Here is a 25,949-nt window from a genome sequence, read left to right as displayed (position 1 = left end):
ACAAAAAAAACAAACATACAACAACAAAATACACTTTTCTTTCAGTGTTATTCTTTTTTTTTTTTTAAGTTATGCTTTAGGGGTAGCCAGGTGGTTCAGCGAGTAAGAGCACCAGCTCCAGTGTCGGGATGACTTGGGGATCGAATCCGGGCTCCAATACTTAGCACCACACCCAGAAATAACTGGCCGTGTAACCTTGAGCAAGTTACTTAACCCCAATTGCTTAAAAAAAAAAAAGTTATGCTTTATTGATTCTCTTTTCTTTTTCACATCATTATCAATTCCCAATGGTTCTCCACCCATAAAACCCTCCCTTGTTAAAAAAAAAAAAAAAGAAAGGTATAGTTAACCAGAACAAATCAATGCATCTTTTTAAAAATGTCTGCCTTATTTCTCACCCACAACGCACTACCTTATAGGCAGGAAGAAGATTTCAGCATCATCCAGACCTCTGAAAGTCACAATTGGTCACTTCATTGGTGAGGGCTCAGTTCATATGATGTTTTCCTGAATTTCTCTGAATTCTTCATTTTTGTTATTTCTTTTGACTCATAGCCCTTTACATTTCTCGTACCACAATTTGTTCAGCCATTCCCCCAACTGATGGGAAACTGCTATTCCTTTAGTTGTTTGTTCTAATGAAAAATATTGCTATAAGTATTTGTCTATGCTTGGGAACTTTCCCTCTGTCTTTGACCGTCTTAGAATATATGTCCAGTATTGGTATCATGGAGTCAAAGGGTATATATACAGGTTGGTGAGTTTTTTAGCATAATTCCATATTTTATTCCATTACAGTGACACCAATTCATAATTGCACCAATAGTACATTAGTGTACCTACCATCCAAGTCCCACTAACATTTATCTTTTTGTTTTTGCATTCAGGTAATTTATATTCTATTTCAAAAAACATCATGAACACAGACAAGTAAATACAGTGCATTTTGAGATGGAGAAAATGAGGGCATCATGAATTTAGAGAAAGCCACTTGTTTCCTTATCCTTTTCCTCTCCCTCAAATTCCTGGGATAGGAGTAAGGCCTCAGGTTCTACCCCATTCCACCTTTTTATTTAACATATTTTATTTTCCCCCAAATGCATGGTAAAACAATTTTTAAACATTTTTAAAAAAAAGTTTTGAGTTCAATTATATCCCTTCCTTCTTCCCCTCCCCGAGACAGTAAGAAATCAGATATTTACAATCATGTAAAACATTTCCATATTAGTCATTTTGTACAAGGAGACTCAAACAAAAGAAAAAAATGAAGGAAAGAAAGTGAAAATAGCGTGCTTCAGTTTGTATTCAAACAATATCAGTTCTTTCACTAGAGGTGGATAGCATGTTTCATCATGAATCCTTTGGAATTGTCTTGAATCATATTGCTGAGAATAGCTAAGTCATTCACAATTCTTCATCAAACAACATTGCTATTACTATGTACAATGTTCTCTTGGTTTTTTTTTGTTTGTTTTGCTTCACTTTGGATCAGCTCATGTAAGTCTTTCTGGGTTTTTTCTGAAATCATCCTGCTTGTCATTTCTTCCAGCACAATAATATTCCATCATAATCACATACTACAGCTTGTTTAGCCATTCCCCAATTTATGAGCATCCCTTCAATTTCCAATTCTTAGCCACCACTAAAAGAGCCACTATAAATATTTTTATACAAATAAGTCCTTCCTCCCACCCTTTTTTTGATATCTTTGGGATATAGACCTAGCAGTGAAGTATTGCTGGATCAAAGGATATGCACAGTTTGATTGCCCTTTGGGAATAGTTCCAAATTACTCTCCAGAATGGTTGGATCAGTTCACAGTTCCACCAATGGTGCATCAGTGTCCCAGTTTTCCCATGTCCCCTCTAACGTGCATCATTTTCCTTTTTTGTCATATTAGCTAATCAGATAGGTGTGAAGTGGTAGCCCAGAGTTGTTTTAATCTGCATTTCTCTAATCAGTAGTGATTTAGAGCATTTTTTCATATGACTATTGATAGTTTTGATTTCTGTCTGAAAACTGCCTCATCATATTCTTTGACCATTTGTCAATTGAAGGATGATTTGTATTCCTATAAATTTGACTCAGTTTTCTATATATTTGAGAAATAAGGCCTTTATCAGAGCTACTTGTTGCAGAAAATTTTCCTCAGTTTTCTGCTTTCCTTCTAATGTTGGGTGTACTGGTTTTGTTTGTACAAAAACATTAATTTTATGCAATCAAAATTATTTATTTTACATTTTGCAATACTCTATATTTTCTTTGGTCCTAAACTCTTCCCTTATCCCTAGATCTGACCAATAAACTATTTCATGTTATCTTAATTTGTTTATGGTATCATCCTTTATGTGTAAATCATGTATTCATTTTGACCTTATCTTTCTATGTATGAGATGTTAGTCTGTACCTATTTTCTACCATTTTCCAGTTTTCCCAGCAGTTTTTGTCAAATCTTGAGTTCTTTTCCCAGAAGCTAGAATCTTTGGGTTTGTTAAACAGTAGATAAAGTAATTTACTTCTGTGTCTTATGTACCTTATCTATTCCATTGATCCACTACTCTGTTTCTTAGCTAGTACCAGATAGTATTGATAATTACAATTTTATAATACAATTTGAGATCTGGTATGGTTAGACCACCTTCTTTCACATTTTTTTAATTGATTCCTTTGACCTTTTGTTATTCCAGATGAATTTTGTTATTATTTTTTCTAGCTCTATAAGACAATTTTTGATAACTTTAGGTAAAAATTGTCATTTTAATTGTACTGGCTCTGCTTACCCATGAACAATTAATATTTTCTAATTATTTAGATCTGACTTTATTTGTGTGAAAAGTGTTTTATAGTTGTTTTCATATAGTTCCTGGGTTTGTCTTGACAGGTAGACTCACAAGTATTTTGTACTGTCTGCAGTTAATTTAAATTGAATTTCTCTTTCTATTTCATGCTGCTGGACTTCTCTGGTAATATATAGAAATGCTGATGATTTATGTGCATTTATTTTGTATCCCACAACTTCGCAAAAGTTGTTAATTATTTCAAGTAGTTTTTAGTTGATTCTATAATACATCATCTTCAAGGAGTAATAGTTCTTTTTTTTCCTCATTGCCTATTCTAATTCCTTCAATTTCTTTTTCTTGTCTTATTGCTATAGCTAACCTTTCTAGTACAATCCTGAATAATACAGGTGGTAATGGGCATCCTTGCTTTACCTCTGAATATATTGGGAAGGCTTCTAGCTTACTCCCACTATAGATAATTCTTTCTGATAGTTTTAGATAAATATTACTTATCATTTTAAGGAAAGGTCCCTTTATTCCTAAGTTTTCTAATGTTTCTTAATAGCAATGGGTACTGTATTTTGTTAAAGGCTTATTCTGCATTTACTGAGATAGTAGATTTTTGTTTTTAGTTTTGTTATTTGATATGCCCAATTATGCTGATAGGTTTTTCTAATATTGAACCAGTCCAACATTCCTGGTATAAATCTCACCTGGTCATAGTGTATGATCCTTGTGATATATTGTTGTAATCTCTTTGTTAGTGTTTTATTTAAAATTTTTTCATCTTTATTAGGGAAATTGGTCTATAATTTTCTTTCTCTTATTTTTACTCTTCTTGCTTTAACTATCAACACCATATTTATGTCATTAAAGGAATTTGGTAGGACTCCACCTATTTTTCTCAATAGTTTTGTAGTTCTGGGATTGTTCTTTAAATTTTTGGTAGAATTCATTTGTGAATCCATCTGGCCCTGTGAATTTTTTCTTAGGAAGTTCATTGATGGCTTGTTTGATTTCTTTTTCTAAGATTCAGTTATTTAAGTGTTTTATTTCTTCTGTTAATATAGGTAATATACATTTTTGTAGATGCTCATCCATTTCATTTAGATTGTCAAATTTATAGGCATATAATTGGGCAGAATAGTTCCTAATAATTGTTTTAATTTTCCTTTCATTGGCAGTGAATTCACCCCTTTCATTTTTCTTTTGCTTTTTGGAGGGCATTTGGGGTTAAGTGACTTGCCCAAGGTCATACGGCTAGTTTTATGTGTGTGTATTAAGTGTCTGAGGCCGGATTTGAACTCAGGTCCTCCTGACTTCAGGGCCAGTGCTCTATTCATTGCAACACCTAGCCACCCCACCCCTTTCATTTTTGATATTAGTAATTTGGTTTTCTTCTTTTCTTTTTAAATCAAATTAACCAATGATTTCTCTATTTTACTGTGGGTTTTCCCCCATAAAACCAGCTTCTAGTTTTATTTATTAGTTCAATGGCTTCTTACTTTCAATTTTATTAATCTCTCCTTTGATTTTCAGGATTTCCAATTTAGTGTATAATTGGGGATTTTTAATTTGTTCTTTTTCTAGTTTTTTTTTAATTGCACGCCCAATTCATCTATCTGCTCTTTCTCTATTTTATTGATGTAAGAAATTAGAGATATGAATTTTCCCCTAAGTACCACTTTGGTGGAATCCCATAAATTTTGGTATGTTGTCTACTTGTTGTCATTTTGTTTAATGTGATTGTCAGTTGTTTCTATGATCTGTTCTTTGTCCCACCTATTTTTTAGGATTAGAATATTTAATTTCCAATTAATTTTAATCTGTCTGTTGCCCATTACTGAATGTAGTTTTTATTGCATTATGATCTGAAAAGGATATACTTATTATTTCTGCTTTTCTAAATTTGGTTGTGAAGTCTTTACATCCTAATACATGGTCAATTTTTGTGTAGGTGCCACGTACTATACTAAGGAGATAGTATATTCCTTTCTATTCTCATTCAATATTTTCCTAGAAATCTATTAGATCTAACTTTTAGAGAATTTTATTCACCTCCTTAACTTCTTTCTTGTTTACTTTTTGGGGCTGGATTTATCTAGTGCTGAGAGGGGAAAGTTGAATTTCCCTACTAGTATAGTTTTACTTTCTATTTCCTTCTGCAACTCATTCAACTAAAAATTTAGATGCTATATTATTTGGTGTATATATGTTTAGTATTTATGTTACTTTATTGCCTATGGTACCTTTCAGCAAGATATAGTTTCCTTCCTTATCTTTTAAAATTAGAACTATTTTTGCTTTTGCTTTGTCTGAAATCATGATGCTTTCTTTGCTTCAGCTGAAGCACAATAGATTCTGCTCTAGCCCCTTGCCTTTTCCCTGTGAGTGTCTCTCTGCTTCAAATGTGTTTCTTGTAAACATATTTTAGGATTCTGGTTTTTAATCCATTCTGCTATTCACTTCTGTTTTATAGGTGAGTTCATCCCATTCACATTTATAGTTATGATAACTGTGTATTTCCTTCCATGCTATTTTCCCCTTGTTTATCCCCCTGTCTTATCTCCATCCTTTCCCTCTACACAAAAGTTTTACTTCTGATCACTGCCTCCCCTAATTCACCTTCCTTTTATTAGTCTCCTCCACTTTCTATTATCCCTATAGATTTTTACTTCCCTATAGGGTAAGATTTCTGTATTCAGTACTCAGTACTGAGTGTGTTGGCATTTTGAGCCAATTCTGGTGAGAGTAAGATTTAAGTTTTGCCTGCCACCCTTCCCCCATATTCCTCTCCATTATAACAGCTCTTTCATGTTTCTTTTTTTTTTGTGGGATAATTTATCCTATTCTATTTCCTCCCTTTCTTCTTTCATTGCAATCTTCTTTCTTACTCTTTTATTTTTTTGTGTGGGGGGGGCGGGTATCATCCCATCAGAGTCACCTTATATCCTTACTCTCTATGTATATTCCTTCTATTTGTCCTTATAGTAATAAAGTTTTTAAGAGTTATAAATATTATCTTGCCACATAGAATATAAACAGCTTAACTTTATTGAATCTTTTATGTTTTTGCTTGTTTTTTAAAATTCTTTTTTATGTTTCTCTTGAGTCTTGTATTCACAGATCAAATTTTTTATTCATCTCTGGTCTTTTAGTTAGGAATCCCTAAAAGTCCTGTGTTTCATTAAATATCCATTTTCCCTCTGAAAGATTATATTCAGTTTTGATGGGTAGGTGATTCTTGGTTATAATCCTAACTTCTTTGCCTTCCAGTATAACATATTTTAAGACCTCAGATTCTTTGATGTAATCCTATGTAATCCTGATTATAGCTCCATGATATTTGAATTATTTCTTTTTGGCTGCTTGCAGTACTATCTCCTTGCTCTGTGAGCTCTGGAATTTGGTTATGATGTTCCTGGGGGTTTTCATTTTGGGATCTCTTTCATGTTGTGGTCAGTGAATTCTTTCCATTTCTATTTTGCACTCTGGTTCTAGTATATCAGGGTGGTTCTCTTTGACAATTTCTTGAAAAATGTCTTCCAGGTCCTTTTTTATTTTTTCTGATCATGGCTTTCAGGTAGTCCAATAACTCTTAAATGATCTCTCCTGGATCTATTTTTAGGTTAGTTTTTTTTTAATGAGACATTTCATATTTTCTTCTATTCTCTTTTACTTTTTAAATGTTATTGTATTGTATTTTGTTATATCATGGAGTGATTAGTTTCCACTTGCTCAATTCTAATTTTTAAGGAATTATTTTCTTCAGTGAACTTTTGTACTTCCTTTTTCATTTGGTTAGTTCTATTTTTTAGGGAGTTATTTTCTTTGATGAATTCTCATATATATTTTCCATGCTGTTGACTCTTTTTTCATGATTCTTTTGCATTACTCTCATTTCTTTCCCCATTTTTTCTTCTACTTCTCAAATTTTCCTTTTAAAATCCTTTTAAAGCTCTTCCAGGAGTTCTTTTGGGGCCTGAGATCTTTGAGGCTTCACAATATAGTCATTTTGACTCTATTATCCTCTTCTAAGTTTGTGCTTTGACTTCCTTGTCACCATAGCATCTTTCTACAATCAAGTTCTTTTTTCGGTGTTTTTTTTTTTTTTTTTGCTCTTTTTTTTTTCCCTTCTTCTTTTTTTTGTTTTTTTTTTTTTTTTTTTGCTCTTTATTTGTTGCCTACTTCGTGACTTTGTGTTTTCATGTGAGAGTTGGGCTCTCTGGTCCTTCAGTGTTCCGCTTTTGTGCTGGGGCTCAGAATCTTGCTGTTGGCTTTCACTGAGTTTCAGGGTTTAGCTACTTGTTTATTCTAGACTAGGCTTCTCTTCTGGGATTTTACTAGGGGGTGGGGCCTCCCTATTGGCCTTCGGAGGCATGGGGTTTAGCGTCTGCCCAGCTCGAGGGGTGGGGCCTTGCTGCTTGGTTGCTATGGTAACAGAGTCTTTCTGCTTGCTGAACCTGGAGGAGGGCTTTTGTTGCTGGCCTGCTCCAGGGGTGGGACCTTGCTGCTGGGTTGCTATAGTAACAGAGACTTTCTGCCGGCTGAACCTGGAGGAGGGATCTTGTGGCCGGCCTGCCCCGGAGGAGGGGCCTTGCTGCTGGGTTGCTATGGAAACAGAGTCGTTCTGCTGGCAGGCTCTGGGGAAGGAATCTCGTTGGTCTGCTCCGGGAGCTAGGCCCTGCCGCTGGGTTGCTATGGAAACAGGGCCTGTTTGAGGGCCCCCGGGTAGTTGTCCCGCTGCGGGCCGACCTGGGGGCAGGGTCTCACTGCTGACTCCCCTACGTATCAGCCGAGGGGTCAGGCCTAGGTGGCGGCCTGTGTCGGGGGTGGGACTTCCGTGCTGCCGAGAACGCTGGCTTGCTAGGAGGCTGCTGGCTCGCTGGAGAGCTGGGCCTCGCTGCTGGATTGCCCCAGGCCGGGAGCCCTGCTGCAGGCCCCCTGCTCCGAGGCTGGCCGCCGCCGCCGCCGCTGCTGCTCATCGACCACTCTCCCCTCCCATCCCGGGAGGCTGCGCTGTGGTGCGTGCGGGTAAGCTGCCTCCCTGCTCCCCGATCAGGCCTGCAGTGGTTTTCAAGTTTGGAGGGGAATTTGGGAAGGCTCCAGGGAGGCCCTTCCGGACTCCATCTTGGCCCCAGAAGTCTAGCGTTTATCATTCTAAACTTTTGTCAGCTTTGCCAGTCTGGCCCTATCGCCAGATTTTAAAGTTGTTTTCATTTGAACTTCTTTTATTGTTATTGGCCTAGCACATTCTTTCAGATGCATGTCCATTCCTTGAATTTCTTCTTTGGAAAACGATCTGTGCTTACTCCCTAAGCCCTTATGCATTAGTGAACGACTATTGTTCTTAAAGGGTAGCTAGGTAATGCACTAGATAGAGTGCCAGGCCTGGAGTCTGGAAGGCCTGAGTTCAGATCTAACCTCAAGACACTCCCTAACCATGTGACTCTGGGCAAGTCACCCAACCCTGTTTCTCTCTCAGTTCCTCATCTGTAAAATGAGCTGCAGAAGGAAATGGCCGCCAAGAAAACCCCAAATGGGGTCACAAAGAGTGAGACCCGACCGAACAACAATAGCAACAAATTATCCTTACATATTTGTGTCAGTTTCCTATTATATCTTGGATATCAGACTTTTTCTAGATATTTTCCCAATTATCTGCTTATTTTCTAGCATCATTTATTTTGTTTCTGCAAAAGATTGTCAATTTTAATTAATCAAAACTGCCCACTTTTATTTTCTGTGATCAGCTTTTGTTTAAGAATTCTTCCCCATCTATAATTATTCCTCTACCTCCTTTCTCTACTTTTTTTTAAATGTGTGAACTTTACATTTATTGTAGGGCACAGTTTCATTTGGATTTGATTGCAATATATGGTGAAAGATGTTAGTACAAAACTAATTTTTGATAAACAGCTTTCTGTTTTTCTTAGGTTTTTTTTGTTGTTGTTGACTTTGGAGTCCTTAGTCCAGTAGTTGGTGTTTTGGGGTTTATTGTTGTTTCTGAGTTTTGCTTACCTGGTCTAATCCACTGATCAACTTTTTGGAAGTTGTTCCTTTGGAAGGTGCATTCAATGGGACCAATTATGAAATTACTTTTTTTTTGCACTAAATATTTCCCTACACCCCCACAGATTTGGGGCATCTGTAAAGAAGTGCCCAACTTTCTCCTAAGAACAGGTTTACCTAAAAGATCAATTAGAGGTTTCTCAGAGGCTGGATTTCCACACACATAAATAAGTTTGAAAGAAAAACCAAGATTCCAGTGCATTCAAACAAAATAATATCTATGATGAAGATTTACATTAAAAACAACCAAACAGTTCTTTTAACTTCATCCCAGTCCTGCCCCAGTCACTCCCTGGTGATAATTGGTTAGTAGGCCAAAATCCCGGTTGACTGGAGAGCCTTTGGTGTATTATTGTCACATTTCTTTATCAAATCCAATATAATCAATAGATAGCTAGGGAGTGCCTACCATGTAAAAGCCATATACTATTTTTGATTAATTTTAAGTACTATCTGCCACATGAAGCTGTTTTTGATTTCCACAGTAGTTAGCACTCTACTTCTCCCAATAAAATTACTTTGTATTGACTTTGTATATGTGCATATGTGTTGTTTCCCCAGTCAAATGTAAGTTCCATGAGGGCAGGGATTATTTTGTTTTTATTTTTTTATTCCCAGTGCTTACCAGAATCTTTGGTCCATAGTAAGTACTTAATAATAATGCCTGTAGACTTGTATAGATTATTGGATTAAATTGAGCTGAGTTTAATTAAATTGCTTAATCTACTTACAGGGAGTGGCCTAGAAACTGTGTAGAAAAAGGGCTACTTTCTCCTAAATCTCTGGGGTTGGTGAATTCTGCAGTGACTTGGTTTGGCTTTTCTTCAAACAGGTCCCAAATTAGCATTGTGTGGTCCAGTGGAGAAAGTGCAGGCGCGAACCAGTCAGGAAGACCTGAGTTCAAATCATGTATCTGACACTACCTAGTTTTATGACTTTGGACAAGCCCTGCATCTCTCTAGGCTTCAATTTCCTTTTCTGTAGAATGGGGATGAGAACACCTACCTCACAGAATTGTTGTGGGGATCAAATGAGGTAACATATAGAATGCTTTGTTAACTTTAAGGCACGATATAACTGATTATTATTATCATAATTATTATTGTTCTTGGGAATCTAATTGGAGGGGGCAATGATCCAGTGAGTCAAAGTGATGAAAGATAGCAAAATGATCCTGCCCTGCCAAGGACCCATGTCAATTTAAGGGATATGGTATGGGGAAGCCAATTCAGAAATCCTACGCAGTGCAGAATAGATTATATTTCTTGCTTTCTCAATGGGGGAGGGAGAGAATTTGGAACCAAAAGTCAAAATAAAGAAATCACATGTGAATTCTACATTGTAAATAAGAAGCCAAAGAGGAGAGAAGAGGAAAGGAATAAATGTTTATAAAGAACCTACTATGCCTTAGGCCCTGTGCTAAGTGCCTGTTGTTGTTCAGTCCTATCTGACTCTTCCTGAACCGTAGACAGGGCCCTTCTGTCCTGAACTTTCTCTTGAAATCTGTCCAAGCTCATGTTCATTGCTTTCCGGACAGTATCTATCCATTTCACCCTCTGCTGTCCCTTTTTTCTTTTCGCCTTCAGTCTTTCCCAACATCTGGGTCTTTTCCAGTGAGTCCTGTCTTCTCATTATGTGGCCAAAGTGTTATGCTAAGTACTGTTTACATTATTATCTCATTTGATACTCACAACAATGCTGGGTGATAGATGTTATTGTTATCTCCATTTTACAGATGAGGAAATCGGAAGTTGTGACTTACCCAAATAGAAGAGGGAAGGAAATCTGCCAACTTATTAGCAAGGGAGAAAATCATAGAGGGTCAATTACAGCAGCATACAGTAGATAAAACATACTGGCAGTGTTGAGGTTTAGGGGTACTCGAGACCCCAAAATACCAACACATCGGGTCCTGCTAAATGAATTCGACTCAAGCCAAAGTAAAGCAAAGCTTATTAAAGATTTGCCATAATGGGTAGACTCTTAAGCCTAAGTATATGTGAAGCTTGTATTGATAAGCAGGTCGGAACAATCTGACATAGAATGAGTCTGGGCTAGATTAAATTCTCAGTCATGGAGGCAAGATGGCTCTTATATACAGAAAGACCGTGGGAGGATTTAGGGAGGGTTTGGGGAAGGTCTTGAGGAAGAGTCTAAGGAGGATCTTGCTGTGACTGAGGTCAGACTCCAGTAATGGGATTAGGGGTGGGAAATAGCTGAAGGCTACCTGGAGATGACCCACAATGCAGGGCTAGACTAGTTTAAGGGTAACAGACTTGGGTATAGATATTTTGATAGGATCAAGGGTGGGAAGTAGCTGGACAAAGGAGGACTAGGCTAGCTTAAGAGTAACTGAGATTTGGGCCTAGCTATAATGAAAGGCCTATGGCCTCAGGCAAATGCCTCATCAAGTGGGAAGATTCAGAGTTCAAGGGGTTTCCCAGAGCCTGTACCCTGTCATTAGTGCCCGTTTTAAAGTCTGAAGCATCTGAACATTTGGAAACTTAAGACCTTGTTTGTTTGATGCCAGATTGTAAGTGTCTGATGCTAGATTTAAACTCAGGTGTTCTTGACTCCAAGGCCCAGCATTCTATCCAGCGAACCACCTGGCTGCTCCCTAGGTGATCCAGAAGAACAGCAGACCAACCCTGAGTTGGGCTGACATGTGCATGGTTAGCACAGGATAACTGACCAGTTAGTTGTAACTGATGCATGATGAGTATGAACTATCCGGAGCCCTTTCAAATGATTTTCTTTTTAAAGCTACTATCCTACAAGATGAGGGTTTGTTTTTTTTTTTTAACTTCTGCTTCTGTCATTGGAGAGTAAGTGCAGACTGACTGATTACAAATGGAAATTGTCAATATTGAGCACAGTTTAAGTGAGGCACCAAGCTGAGAAGGGTACCAGGTTCACATTTTCATTTTGTGGTGATGAACTGGGACCTCAGACAAACTTCTCTGGACTTCTTTTTCCTCATCTATAAAATGGGAATGGAAGTGTCCTTTCCAGAATCCGGGTCCTATGAGTCTACAAAGCAGTTAAATAAGTGTGTAGGTGGAGTCTTGGATGTGAGTGAGTGAGTTTTCCATGACTCTGACTCATAAAAATGACAGGCTTTGGAAGAAAATACGACAGCTTAGGAAGGGAGAAAATCACAGAGGGTCCATTAAAGCAGCATACATGGATAAATCAGACTGGCCAGTGCCCGTGTTAAAGTCTGAAGCATCTAAACATTTGGAAACTTAAGACCTTGTTTGTTTGATGCCTTAAGAACACAAAAATCATCTTGCCTTATTATTATACCATACAGTTCCCAGAGACTTGTGAGGACTTAAGAAAAAAAATTAGATGTGGAGGCAGAGAATCCTCTTCAGGTTTTTGTCAATAGCGTTGTCACCCTGTAACTGGGTTACTTTCCAAAGGCAGAAGTTATTAAAAGACTTGGAGAACAGACCTGACTGTTTTGCAAGCAAGGGATTTATGCCTGTTTAATGAAACCAGCCAGGGTAGGACAGATTGAAAATGGGATTCAAAAGTAGCTCTCTCTTTTGGTGCCTGAATGTAGCAGAATCCAAGCCAAATGTGCAGGACTCCTGCAGCATACAGAAGATGAAGATGCCTACATCTGTGAACCACTTTTATTTTTCACTACCGCAGTGGTTATGAAGCAGACCCCTTCTCCCCCCCTTGGGCAAACAGACGGGGTTTTCTGAGGCACTGAGGTATTGTGGAAGGACTGACCTCAGTAAACTTAGGTTAGAATCCCAGCTTGGACACTTCGATGCCTTTGTGACCTTGGGCAAGTAACAGCCTTCCTGGGCCTTAGATTCCTCATCTATAAAATGGAAGGATTGGCCTAGGTGGTTTCTGAAGTCCCTTTCAAATCCTGACTTAATGATCCTATTAATTTTGCTTCTCTGAGATTCAGTTTCCTCATCCTTAGAATCAGGATAGAAATCCTCATACTACAGGGTTGTTGTGAGGAGAGCTTTCTGTGAAAATGTGAAGTAAGGGCAGCTAAATGGTGCAGTGCATAGAGTGCCAGATCTTGAGTTAGGAAATTAGGAGTGCCAGACCTGGAGTTGAAGAGGACTCATCTTCCCAAGTTCAAATCTGGCCTCAGACACTTACTAGCTAGCTGGGTGACCCTGGGTGAGTCACTTAACCCTGTTTGCCTCAGTTTCCTCATCTATAAAATGAGCTGGAGAAGAAAATGGCAAATCACTCCAGTATCTTTGCCAAGAAAATCCCAAATTGGGTTATGAAGAGTCAGATGCAGCCGAAATCTATCCACAGTAAAATCTATCCAAAATAACACTGAACTTATAGTCAGGAAAACCTGGGTTCAAATCCCACCTCAGATCCTTATTAGTTGTGTAACCCTGGGCAAATCACTTAAATTCTTTGGTCCTCAGTTTTCTCACCTATAAAATGAAAGTATTGGGCTCAGTGACCTCTCAGATTTCTTATAGCTCTATATCTGTATATGACCCTATGGACACATGTTACTAAGAAGCTGAACAAAAAGGCCCCTTTTTATCATATGCTCCAAGGTTCATATGGTGGATTGTACCAGATAGGGTATGGTCTTGCATCCTCCTGAAGCTTGGATTCTCATTACCCAGAACCCTGTTACACCTGTTAGAGTAGACTGGAGCCCCAGAGTGTGAAGGGCTGTACCTGCCAAACTGTGGAATTAATTTGTATTTTATCTAAGAGACAGGAGGAACCCAGGTTCTTGAGAAGGAGAGTGACATGATTAAGCCTGTGCTTTAGGAAGAATATTTTGTTAGTTTTGTGTGGGGTGGACTGGAGAGGACAGAGACTAATGGGGGAGTCCAGTTAGAACGATGTTAATCAATCAATTAGTAAACATTTTTAAATCACCTACTCTGTACCAGGCATTGTGCTAATTGCTGAGGATACAAAAGGAAGCAAATGACAGTCCCTGCCCACAAGGAATTCTTAGTCTAATGGGAGAGATACCATGCAAACATATACAAGCAAGCTATATAGACAGCAAGCAGCAAATAATTAACAGAGGGAAGGAAGGCACTAGAATTAAGAGGAGTTGAGAAGGCTTCCTGTAAAAATTGGGCTTTTAGCTGAGCCTCAAAGAAAGCCAGGCATGGGGGACAGCCAGAGGAAATGCCCAGAGCCAAAAGATGTAGTGGCTTGTCTGTGGGGTAGCCAGATCAAAGGGTATGGAGTAAAGTATGAGAATGCTGGAAAGGTAGAAGGAGACTAGGCTATGAAAAAGTTTGAAAATGCCAAACAGAACTTTTTGTATTTGATCCTAGAGGGGATAGGGAGCCCCTGAAGTTACTGAGTAGGGGGGAAGGGTGATGTGGTCAGACATGGGCTTTAGAAAAGGCCCTTTAGCACCTGAATGGACGATGTACTGATGTAGGGGGAGATGAGAGACAGTCAGACCTACCAGCAGGCTTTTGTAGTAGGTGTGTGATGGTGGGGGCCTTCACTAGAATGGTGGCAGTATCAGAGCAGAGAAGGGAGGGTATTTGAGAGACAGTCTAGGTGAGAGATGATGAGGACCTAAGCCAAAGTAGTGTTTGAGTGATTGGAGGAAAGGGGGGAAAGGGAGGAAAATTATAAAGAGTCCTTAAGACTCAGCAAGTGAGTGCATATGGTGAGTGAGGGAAGGAGAAAAGTCCTGTGCTAAAATGAAATTGCAAACCTGGTTGATTAGAAGGATGGTGGTACCTTCATCCAAAATAGTGAAGTTGGTACAGAGGATAGATTTGGTCGGGGGGAAGAGAGAATGAGACCTAAAGGATATCCAGTTGGAGATGTGTGGAGACCTCTAGCAGGGAGCTGATGAGGAGGGCCTCCAATTATAGAGACAGGTTAGGGCTGGATATCTAGAGCTATGAGTGGTAAAATCATAGGCCTGTTGAGTTTGAGCTCTCACATCATCTCGTTTTTTAGCCCTTCATTTTATACACAAAGAAGTTATGACTCAGAGCAGGAATTTAACTTACCCAAGGTCACACAAGCAGTAAGTGTTCAAGCTGGGACGTAGCCCAAGGATTCTGATGATAAGTCAAGCACTCCTTCCACTGCATGACATTGTCATTTGTAGAGAGATAACAAATGTATGGAGACTGATGAGGTCACTGAGAGAGAATGTAGAGAAAAAATGAAGGGGGCCCAGGGCAGAGTTGTGAAGGGCACTCTCGGTTAGAGGATAGAACACGGGTGATGATCGCGCAAAGGAGACTGAAAAGGGGTCCAGGAAAAGTGGAGAGAGAATAAGCTTGTATAAAGGACCTGCTTTTTGCTGGGCATAGTGCTAAGTACTTTACAACTATTATCTAATTTAATCCTCATTACAGCCCTGGAAAGTGGCTGCTATAATTATCCCCATTTTGGACATCGGGAAAATGAGGCAAATAGAGGCTAAGTAATTTGCCCAGGGTCACACAGTTCATAGGTTCTTGAGCCTGGATTTGAACTCAAGCTCTTCTGACTGCAGGCCTAACACTCTATCCACTGAGCCATTAACAGGTAAGAACATAAGCAGGAGAGAAAGGTGTCACAAAAACCTAGAGAGAAGAGAGCATCAAGAACGAGAGAGTGATCAACGCCATCAGCTTTTTTCATTCCTGCTCCAGAATGCTAAATGTTGCTGGAAGACAGAGGATGAAAATAAAACCAGCAATCAGGCAGTAAGTCAACAGGTATTTGTTAAGCACCCACTACGTGCCAGCAGCTGTACTAAGTACTGGACTTGGAGGCAGACTGGATATGTGGGAAGGAGGGTAAGAGAAAATGGGAGTAAAGAATGAGACCTCGGTTGGAGCCTGGGTGACTGGGAGGATGGGACAGCCTTTGACAGCAGTTGGAAGTCAAAAAGACTCGAGATTTTGGTGAAGGAGAAAGAAGAGAGAGGGAGAAAGTATGTTTAGTTTTTATCCAGGAGACAGTAGGGGCCAAATTCTTGAGAACGCCATGATGAAACCTGTGCTTTAGGAAGATCTGTTTTGGACATACTGAGTTGAAACCTCTTAACAATTCAATTCAAGATGTCCAAAAGGCAGTTGAAGATGTAAGATGGGGGTTCAAAAGAAATGTTAGGGCTGGATAAACAGATCTGAGAATTATCTGCACCGACATGATAATTGAATCCAGGGCCGGGAGGAGATCACAAGGTGAAATAATATAGGAGAACAGAAAGAGGACCCAGGACAGGTTTTAGGACACCTATGGGTGGTATGCATGACATGGATGAAGATTCACCAAAGGAGAGGAGGAGTGGTGTGGAAGACAAAGGAGAACCAAGAGAGAACCCTGTCATGAGCCCCAAGAAAGGAGAGAATGCCCAGGAGAAGATAATAACTGTGTCCAAGGCTGCAGAGAGATCGAGGAGGAGGACTGGCATGGGGGAAGGGGGAAGCTAGTGGTAAAAGCAGGGTAGAAAGGAGGAAGGGTAAGAGATTATGGTTGGAACAGCCTGGCTTGGGGGGTGCCCTAGAAGTACATCCCCAAATGGCTAGAAAAAGTGAAAAGCCCAGGGCCCTACAGAGGGAGAAGGTCAGAATGCAGGTAGTGTGGCTTAGAGATGGTCCAGAAGTGAAGGTGGTAGTTGACCTCACTCTTCCTAATAAAGCCATAATAATAGCAGGCATTCGTTATAGAGCATTAAAGATTCCAGACCATTTAACATATATTACTTCATTTGATCCACCCAATACCCCATAAAGTGGGTACTATTATTAGCCCCTTTTATAGATGAGGAAACTAAGGTTTATGGTAAAGTGTAAGTTACTTGAGGACAGTGACTGCTTTTAATTGTCTTGTTTCCCTAGCACTTTGTACTTAATAAATATTTGTTGACTAAGATTGAGAGAGGTTAAATTGCTTGCCTAGCCTAGCATTACCCAGTGATATCAGGCAGGATTCAACCTCAGGTCTTCCAGACTTCTGGTCCTGCTTTTGCTCTCTCCAGCTGCCAATCTTCCTCTAGTATTAGACCTGTTTAGGGGCATCATAAATCATCTAGTTCTAGTCTAATCCAACCAACAAATATTTATTTATTAAGCACCTGTTCTGTACCAGGCACAGTGCCATAAGCACTGGGGAAAAAAAGACAGTTAAAAATAATTTTTTCTTTAAAGAGCTTGCATTCAACTGGGAAACACAATGGCTAAGAGTGCTGGGCCTGGAATAAGGAAGACTTATCTTCCTAAGTTCAAATTCAGCCTCAGACACTTACTAGCTGTATGATCTTTGTCAAGTCTCTTCACCCTGTTTGCCTCAGTTTCCTCATCTGTAAAATGAGCTGGAGAAGGACATGGCAAACCACTCTAGTATCTTTGCCATGAAAACCCCAAAGTGGGTCATGAAGACACACGACTGAAACAGCTGAACAACAACAGCAATAAAAAACAAATGAAAATATACTTGATAATTTGAGAAGGGAGATAACAAGAGCAGGCAAGGAAGGATTTTTAGTAGAAGTGACACACAAGCGCCAGGGGTAGGGAACCTGTATATACCCCAAAGAATTTAAGAAGTAGAGATGAGGAGGTGTACATTCTATACATGGGGGAACAACCCATTCATTTTGTTCCTGAGGACAAGAGAACCAGACATTTGCTCAGCATTGCATAGACCTGGGACCAGAACCCAAGCTTCTGTGACCTGGGCCCTCTACACTGTCCTGCCGTCATCCTGGAGGTTAGTAGGAATCTCTCCTTCGGACTTAAGGCTATCCTGAGAGCGTTTAGAGTGAACCTCACCAATGGCGGTATGCTTGCAAGGGCTGAACCACTTCTCTCCTTCACTTCCAATGCCTCTTTCTACCTGATAATGATCTTCTTAAGTTTCCTCTTAACATGTTGTCTCAGGTTAAAATGACCCTCTCCCAATATCTATCCATTTTCGTGACCTCTTTGCAAAACAGTTTACAAAACCCTTTCCTGAGAAGCCACCTAATATATCAAAAAATAACTACTCAGGGTGGCTAGGTGGCGCAGTGAATAGAGCACCGACCCTGGAGTCAGGAGGACTTGAGTTCAAATCCTGCTTCAGGATTAACACATAAACTAGCCGTGTGACCTCAGGCAAGTCACTTAACCCCAACTGCCCTCCAAAAAGCAAAAAAAAAAATTTTTTTTAAATAATCATATTTTTATATTGTTTTAAAATGTGCAAAGTGTTTATATATATAAAATCTCATTTGGGCCTTTCAACAGCCCTAGGATTTAGCTATTATGGATATCATTATCCCCATTTTAAAGATGAGAAAACTGAGGTTTATAGAGATTAAGTAACCTGCTGACAGCTAGCAAGTGACTAAAGTAGTATTAGAAACAAAGTATCCCAGTCTCTAAGTCTACACTTTATTTGAATTAAAGAGGAAAAGTTTAGGACACCAGACATTAATCTTACCACCATATGCCATGTGCCGAGGGCCCCTTGACTATTAGGAGCTAGCAGTTAGATGTGTGGTCGCTTAGGGACATGATGCCTATGATTGAAAGAATTTGTTACTAATTAGGAACTGCCCACCCATCCCCAGCTGGGTTGTTGTGCTAAAATTCTTCACATGTCCCAACTTGAACCCCCTAAAGGCAGGACACCAAACAGAACCAGCCTTATGGCCTTGAGGGTTGAAGCTGGATACAGAGAGACATGTGCACATTTCCGGGATTTGTGCCTAGCTCTTAAACACCTCACTGAAATTGGATCTGGACTCTCTTGCAGATTCCAGAGTCCTAGAAAGGAAGCTATAAATATCCACAGGGAATTGTAGATGAGTCTAGTTTGGGCCTCCCAGTTCAGGGTGTCATTTCCAGGCTTAGTAACTACACCCTTCTACTGTTTTCTGATTGTTCATTTGTTCATCTCACAGGGATGAAAAACTAGGGAGGAAAACACCCAAATGTTTTCGGCCAATTTTATTTCATATGGAACCCCTTGGGAGTTCTCCTTCAAGGTTACAAGGCATGTGAATCTGACCCTTTCCTATAATATTTGAAACAACAAGACATTGTTCCTCTCCCTTCTTCCAATTGCCCATGGGTTTTTGGTGATGAACAGAGCTTTTTCATCCTGAAGCTGGCCAGACTTACTGTGTCCTCTTCCATTCTCCTTCTCCTGCCTCCCCACTCCTCCCATCAAAATACTAATTTGAAGACTTGTCAAATGAATGGGAAAGATGGACCACAGGATTATAAAATGATAAATTTAGAGTTGTGGGAAACCTTAGAAGTCACCAAGTTCAGCCCACTACTTTTACAGATGAGGAAACTGAGATTCAGAGTCATTACAGTGCTTTGCTCAGGATCACTCGGCTGGTAGAACCCAAAGCAGGATTAGGCTAAACTAACAAACTGGTTGTTCTCAGAATGCCAGATTTACACTGGAGAGGACCTTGGATGTCAGTCATCCAGTTTAAAGCCCTTCATTTTACAAATTAAGAAATCGAATGCTAGAGAAGTGAAATGATTTGTCCAAAGTCATATATATATAGTAAGTTTTAGATCTGGGATTTGAACTCAGTTCATCACCCTTTCTGCTGCCTGGTTGGTACTTGTCCTTTCTATATTATTTATCTACAGTGCATTACAGACAGTAAAAATCACAGAGAAATCATTGAAATTTTAGCACGAGGTCATTGAGCAAATCAGTCAATCTATCAGTCAACAAGCATTTGTTTAGCACCATCTGTATACTAGGCACTAGAGATAAAAAGGCAGAAGTGAATTACTGCCTTCAAGGAGTTTAAATTCTATTAGAGATAGCATATACATATATGTATATGTCTCTACACAGCTGGGGAGATGAGGAAAGGTCTCATGCAGAAGGCTTGAGCAGAGTCCTAAAGAAGACTGGGAATAGGAGGAGGGGGTGAGGAGTGCATTCCAGGGATAGGGAACAGTTAGGGTCAAGGCAAGGAGAAGGAAATGGAGTTCTGTACATAAGGAATGGCAAGAAAGCCATGCTGACTGGACTGTAGAGTGCATGGAGAGGAGTAATATGCAGAAAGATAGGATGGATCCAGGTTGTAAAAGGCTTCAGATGTCAAAACAGAAGAGTTTATATTTGATCCTTGAGATAGCTGGGGCCTCATTCCACAAATGAAGAGTGAGCCCCAGAGAAAATAAGATGGAAAGTGAGTTAATGGAAAAAGTAGAACTAGAACCCAGGCCTCTTGATTTCTAATCAAGTACTTTCTCCCATGTTGTGTGCTGCCCACTGGGCTCTTAAGCGTCATCTATGTTAAATGTTTAAAAATCAGCTTATATTTAAACTGCACTAGCTGACCTTGATATTTAAAGGATTGATGCGATTGAGGGATGACAGAGTGAAAGAGGAACGTTTTATAGAGAACTTTCTCTTCTTTATTATGTTTTTCCATTCCATACTGAGCCCTCCTTCCTCTTCCCCATCTTCTAAACAGAATATCAGCCCCTTGAAGGCAAAGATTTTTTTATATTTCTTTGTCTCAGGAGTTTGGCACTCAGCAAGCTTTTAAGAGATGTTACCTGCTCCTATCACTGTCTTCCTCATTTCTGCCTCAGGCACCTTGGAGCAATAAATGTCCCTACAGTTGCTTGATTAGGCTTTTGGGACAGCTTAATCCCCCACCTCACAAAGTGGATTAGTGCAGTGAACTGGATTTACAAGGGGGCATTTTTTTCACACTTGCTAATTAAGTTCAATAGCAGCTTGTATGTGGACAAGTTGTCACATTGCCCAGGAATGTGCAGACTTGTTGTGTGACCTTAGTAAAAATACTGTGAATTTCAGTTGCCTGGGAAATAGGGTTAAATTCAAATTATATATACAGTGAAAATTGCTGTATTGTGAGGGTCTCAAGGGATGTGAAAGGTTAGAATAAATAGGATGAGGATCAGTGATTTCTCTTTCCCATCCATGAATATAGGAGGAAATTAGCCTTTAATTTTTAGAATGAGAAATATGAAGTAAGCATGGGTAAGACTAAGTTTCAGGGAGGCTAATATATGTGAAAGAAGAATAGGTGCTGTGCTATAAGGGAAAAAAATCCAACAGCATTGGAGTAAGACTGCTAGATACAGGCTCTCACTATGCCCAGGCAGCTCTAAAATGTATGCTGGACAGGTATAAGGTGAACAGGACTAGAGAGAGAGAGAGAGAGAGAGAGAGACAGGTAGACAGACAGACAGATAGTCTGGACTGGTTTTCCTTCCACTTTCTCTGATATAGAATATATGAGTCATATTGTGCTGCTTTTCTCTCTTTATATATACACGTTTAACATATATATGCATACATGTTTGCATATAGACACATTTCCACTAGATTTAGTCAGAAAACCCGATGGTTTTAAATCTTAGCTCCCAACCCTGCCACTTATTATCTTATTATTTATTACTATATTATTATTATTATTATATGACCTTTGGTAAAATGCTTAACCCATCTGAGCCTCATTTTCTTTATCTGTAAAACAACAGGCTTATACTAAATGTCCTTCTAGCATTAATTCTTGAGACTTTAAGCCTCTCTATATTTAATTGTCTTTAAGAACAAGATAAGAGTAATCGTCTTGATCTATCCTGCTGGGAAGTGCTGTCCTTCCAGAGGACAGGGGGAGGGATTCTGTGACCTCGGAGATCCCTTCCTTGCCATCTCTAGGATTCCATTACCACCTCAGCATGAACACTGTGGGGCCTGGAGCAACAGGGCTTGTTTTAATCTAGTAATGCTTTTCAAGCCCCATGAATCATCAAATATGCTATGTTGGGAAGACTTTTTGTCAAGTTTTATTAGTCCACCAAGGGCAATTTATTTCCGTTCCCTCTCATTCCTTCTCCACAGGGAGGAGGAGGACTTTCAAGGGCATTATCCCAAGCCTTGGCCCTGAGCCCCCCTCAGAGCAGCTGCCTCCATTAGCCAGGGGCACAGAATGGAGGGCTTTACTCAGAGGGAGCCATGTCCAGTCAGTGCAGCTTCAGCCCATCCAGTGGGTCCTGCTGTTTGCACAAATGGTCCTAAGAGCAGCACACTAAGATGACAGGAACGGGGGTGGGCAGAGGATGCTCATTATGACATGTTCATTTTCTGCTTTAGTGGCTGCTGGTTCAAACAGAAAATAAGCCAGCTGTGCTGAGGTAATACAGAATGTGCCCTGTGGAAATTTTGAACTCTTACCTGATGGTCAAATCAGTCAGTCAGGAGCAGATCTACACTCAGGCTGATTGGACAGGTGCCTGCCTAGGATGATTTCAGAATCTCCCAAGCATCTCTCTTCCCCTACTCACATATATCTCTGTCTCCCACCTTCTTTCAAGGCCAGGTTCAAGTGCCACCCCCTACAAGGGCCATGTTCTTATCCTTACTCTCATTCCAAATTATTTTGGATTGATTTTGCATATATTTTGCATTTACTTAACTGTGTTCTTTCCCACCAAGAAAGTCTAAGCTCCTTGAGGGAAATTTTGCTTTTGCATCCCCTGTACCAGGCAGAGAGGTGGTGATTAATGAATTCTTGTGCAATTGAACTGAATAATGTACCTTCCAGATGCTTAGAGTCCCCACTGTTTGTTAGTCATATCTTTGGGTTAAATCATGAAGACCCTTGTTAAAATGCAAACGTGTTCCCTGGGATGGTGGGGCCCTATGGAAAGCCATTATTGCCTGAGAAAGGCTGCTTACACAGGATCACACAAGGATGGAATGCTGGAACTGGGCCTTGCGTTCAAGTCTTCTGGCTCCAAGTCCAGTGTACTTGGTACCAAATCGTGCTGCCTCTCTCTGAAGGGAAGTGTAGGGGAGGGGGTGAGAGAGAAGCATTGCCAATTTCACAGATTTGCCCAGGGCTGCTTACAGCCTCAAGTAGTGATGCCAGGCTATTTTAAGTAAGTTGTCAGGAATTTTTTTTCTTACCCCCAAAGAATATTTTTAGGCTATCCTTTATTAAAAAGTTGATTTTCAAATTAAAACTGAGATCTGTCAAGGGAGTCCAAATATTTTAAATAAGTAATGCATTGGAGAATTCTTAAAATCTTAAGAGCTGGAAGTGACCTGCAACTATCTAGACTAGCATATACCTGAAACAAGAGTCCCTAATAATTTGACATTCTTAGCAGATGGACATCTAGCTTCCTGCTTGGACCAAATGATAACCCTTTAAATATTTGAAGACAGCTATCAGGTCCTCCTGGAACTCCCTCATTAAGTAGCCCTAGTTTCTTTAATTGACCCTCTTATGCCATTGTTTCCAGTACCTTCTCTATCATCCTCTTCTGGACATACTCCAGCTGGTCAATGTTGTTCCTAAAATATGATGCTCAGAACTGAAGCTGGTACGCTATCTGTGGTCTAACCAGAGCAGAGCCCAAGGGAACAATCATTGCCCTTTGCCTGGACTCTATGTTTCTGTTAATGCAGTTTAAGGTTTCAGTGGTATTTTTTGGCCTCCATATTACAGTTCTTACTCATATTGAGCTGACAGTCCAAAAATACCCATGCTTCCCGTTCATCATCTACTTATGAAATTTATTTTTTCAACCCAAGTATTGGACTTTATTTATATTTTTTCCTATTAGACTTCACCTGATCAGACTGTAAGCTGATAAAAAGTTTTATAATGTGATTCTTTCACCCAACTGTACCTTCTCTCTCTGAACCATCTGCCAATATGGTAAGTATTCCTTTCCTGACTGTATTCAAGTCATTGATTTTAAAAATAGAACCAAGGTGAGAGTATTGGGGATCTTCAGTAGGAACCTCCCTTAAGGTTTGCAGCAAACTATTAATCACCACTCTTTGGGTTTGGTCAGTTAACCTACTCCACATCTACCTACCTGTACTGTCATTTGCTTCATATGCTTCTACCTTAACCATAAAGATATTATGAGACTTTGAAAAAATACCTTGCATATGTACAGGAATATATTGGCTATGGTATCTTCATTGTACAATCAGTTCTTCTATAAAGTATTATATGTATTACTAAAAATCACCAGGCTATGTAAAATTTTGCAATAAAAATCATAGGGCTTATGGGAAAATGGGGTAAGGGATATAGCACTTGAAAACTTTGAGGAACCCAATAAAAATGATAGCATAATTTTATACATGTTAAATTATTAAGAAATACATAAATACTACAATAAATCATGGTGATGTCACCTCCTTGATGGTTTGCAGCTACAGGAATGTGCAGTGTAGCCATAGTCATGGTGGAAGATTGGAGGGGATGGAAGGCAAGTGCAGACTTGACCTCCTTTGCCAAAAGCTCCTACTGCACCAGAAGATATACAATAAATACAGCACTTTACATTGAAAAAGACCTGAAGCTTACTTGTGGAAGTGGACATTAGAAGAGTTGTAGCATGGGAGATATTGTGAAGTGGTGCAGTTTTCTATATTATCACTGTTTCTTACAAAATAAACCTCACATAAGAAAACACAAAATTCAGATTATGCTCAAATTTTCCTTTGATATATCAATTATCTTGGAACAAATTCAAGTTTTACCTCTGGCAGTCTAGTAATCCTTTAAAGAGAAAATCAAGCTCTTCTGACTTGTTCCTAAACCCATGCCATCTCATAGTGATCACTGTCATCCTTTCTGAGAGCTCACAAACCATCCCTTCCATATATCTGTCCTGACATCCACATGTTATTTGAATACTCTGGGGTTTCGTTGTCCTAGACCTGGTAATATAAATTCATTGAGGGCAGTGAGGTGATTTTCTCACTTATCTGGAATTTCACTTCCCTGTTTCTCATTTTTTTTGTTCTGAAACCTCCTGTCTGAAGATCATTTTCCCGAATAAAGAAAAATAAAATGTGAGTTGAAGGATTCTACCTTTTCTCTTTCATCTATTATTCCATTTGCCCTCAAAGCAGGGCCAGTTCTTTTTCTTTTCTTTTCTTTTTTTTTTTTTTGTGCTTCCTCTTGCCCTCCAAATGCTTTTTTTTAAAAAAAGGTCCTTTTTAGTCTATACTATCCTACTCAGGCCTTGCCCCTTTCAGAACTCTTAATGTTTGGGGGTCTGTGTCAAACTATGTTTAGTGTTCCCCAGTTCAATCCATTAAAAAAAAATGAAAAAGCCTTTATTAAGCCTCTACAATGTACCAGGCACTCTGCTAGCTTCTGAGAATATAAATGTGAAGAATGAAGCAATTGCTACTTCCAGGGAACTTACATACTTATTGGAGAGAAAAGAAGTACACATATAAGAACATTCAGAATAAATTTAATAAAGTTAAAACAAAGAAATGCAAAGTTGTTAAATACAAAGATGTTTGAGAGGATAGGTATTAGCATTTGGGGAGGGGGCAGACCCAAAAAGATCTCATGTAAAAAGTGGTACTGGAGCTGTCTCTTTAAGGAAGAGAGAGATTCTGTGAGGCAGAGGTTAGGAGGGAGGGCATTCTAGGCGTTGGGGGATGACCAGTGCAAAGTCACATAGACAAGTCATAGAATGTTGTGCATGAAGAAACGGAAGAAATTTGGGTTTGATCTAAGAGGGTACAATGAGGTTGGAGGTATGGCTGTGAAATATTTGAAAAACTGAATGGAGGAGTTTTTATTTTATTCTCAAGGCAATAGGGAGCCACTGGAATTGATTGAGTAGGAAAGTGACTCGGTCATATTTGCTTAAGAAAAATTAAGTTGGCAGCAGTGTGTAGGATGGACTGGAGTGCAGAAAGACCTGAGTCAGAAAGACCAATTAAAAGGCTGTTGCAATAATCTAAGAGAAAGGTTATGAGGACCTGAGCTAAGGTGGTTATAGCGTGAGTAGGGAAAAGGGATCAGATGGCAGAGAGGTGGATTTGGAAGTGACAAGATTTGGCAGTGGCCATTCCTTTCACACCTACAGTCATTTGTGCTTCAATAACTGGACCCTCCTTATTAGTCTGAACCAGTTCTAGTCTAACTTCCCTTTGGCTTTTTCCTTTCTCTACCTTCTGAAGTATGAAATCAACATTAAGGTAATTTAAGACTTGGCGTGAAGTTCCCATGATATAATGCATGCAAGACATTTTGCAAACTTTAAAGCACTATGTGTTAATTATTATTATTATCATTGTCATTATTACTCCTCATTCTATTATACTAGCGCCGAAAAC

General features: G+C 39.4%; 1 protein-coding gene across 6 annotated transcripts in view; it reads left to right on the top strand.

Moving 5' to 3' along the window:
* The first annotated feature begins 7,406 nt into the window (after nucleotides 1–7,406).
* The window catches only part of LOC138155594 (nuclear pore glycoprotein p62-like), a 38,174-nt gene continuing 19,631 nt past the window's right edge, over nucleotides 7,407–25,949 (top strand). For 4 of the 6 annotated variants that reach the window (XM_069080890.1, XM_069080887.1, XM_069080888.1 and 1 more), the window contains exon 1: nucleotides 7,407–7,814. The gene's annotated coding sequence lies outside the window, so the exon portion shown is untranslated. Of the gene's footprint in view, nucleotides 7,815–9,684; nucleotides 9,888–25,949 lie in introns of those variants that run through there. The other 2 variants (XM_069080886.1, XM_069080889.1) reach the window with 2 other exon arrangements.

This window comes from Petaurus breviceps, unplaced genomic scaffold, assembly GCF_028583685.1.
Source record: "Petaurus breviceps papuanus isolate PSGF00001 unplaced genomic scaffold, PetGlider_PUasm1.0 91133, whole genome shotgun sequence".
Taxonomy (NCBI): domain Eukaryota; kingdom Metazoa; phylum Chordata; class Mammalia; order Diprotodontia; family Petauridae; genus Petaurus; species Petaurus breviceps.
This window is presented reverse-complemented; position numbering and strand designations above follow the sequence as displayed.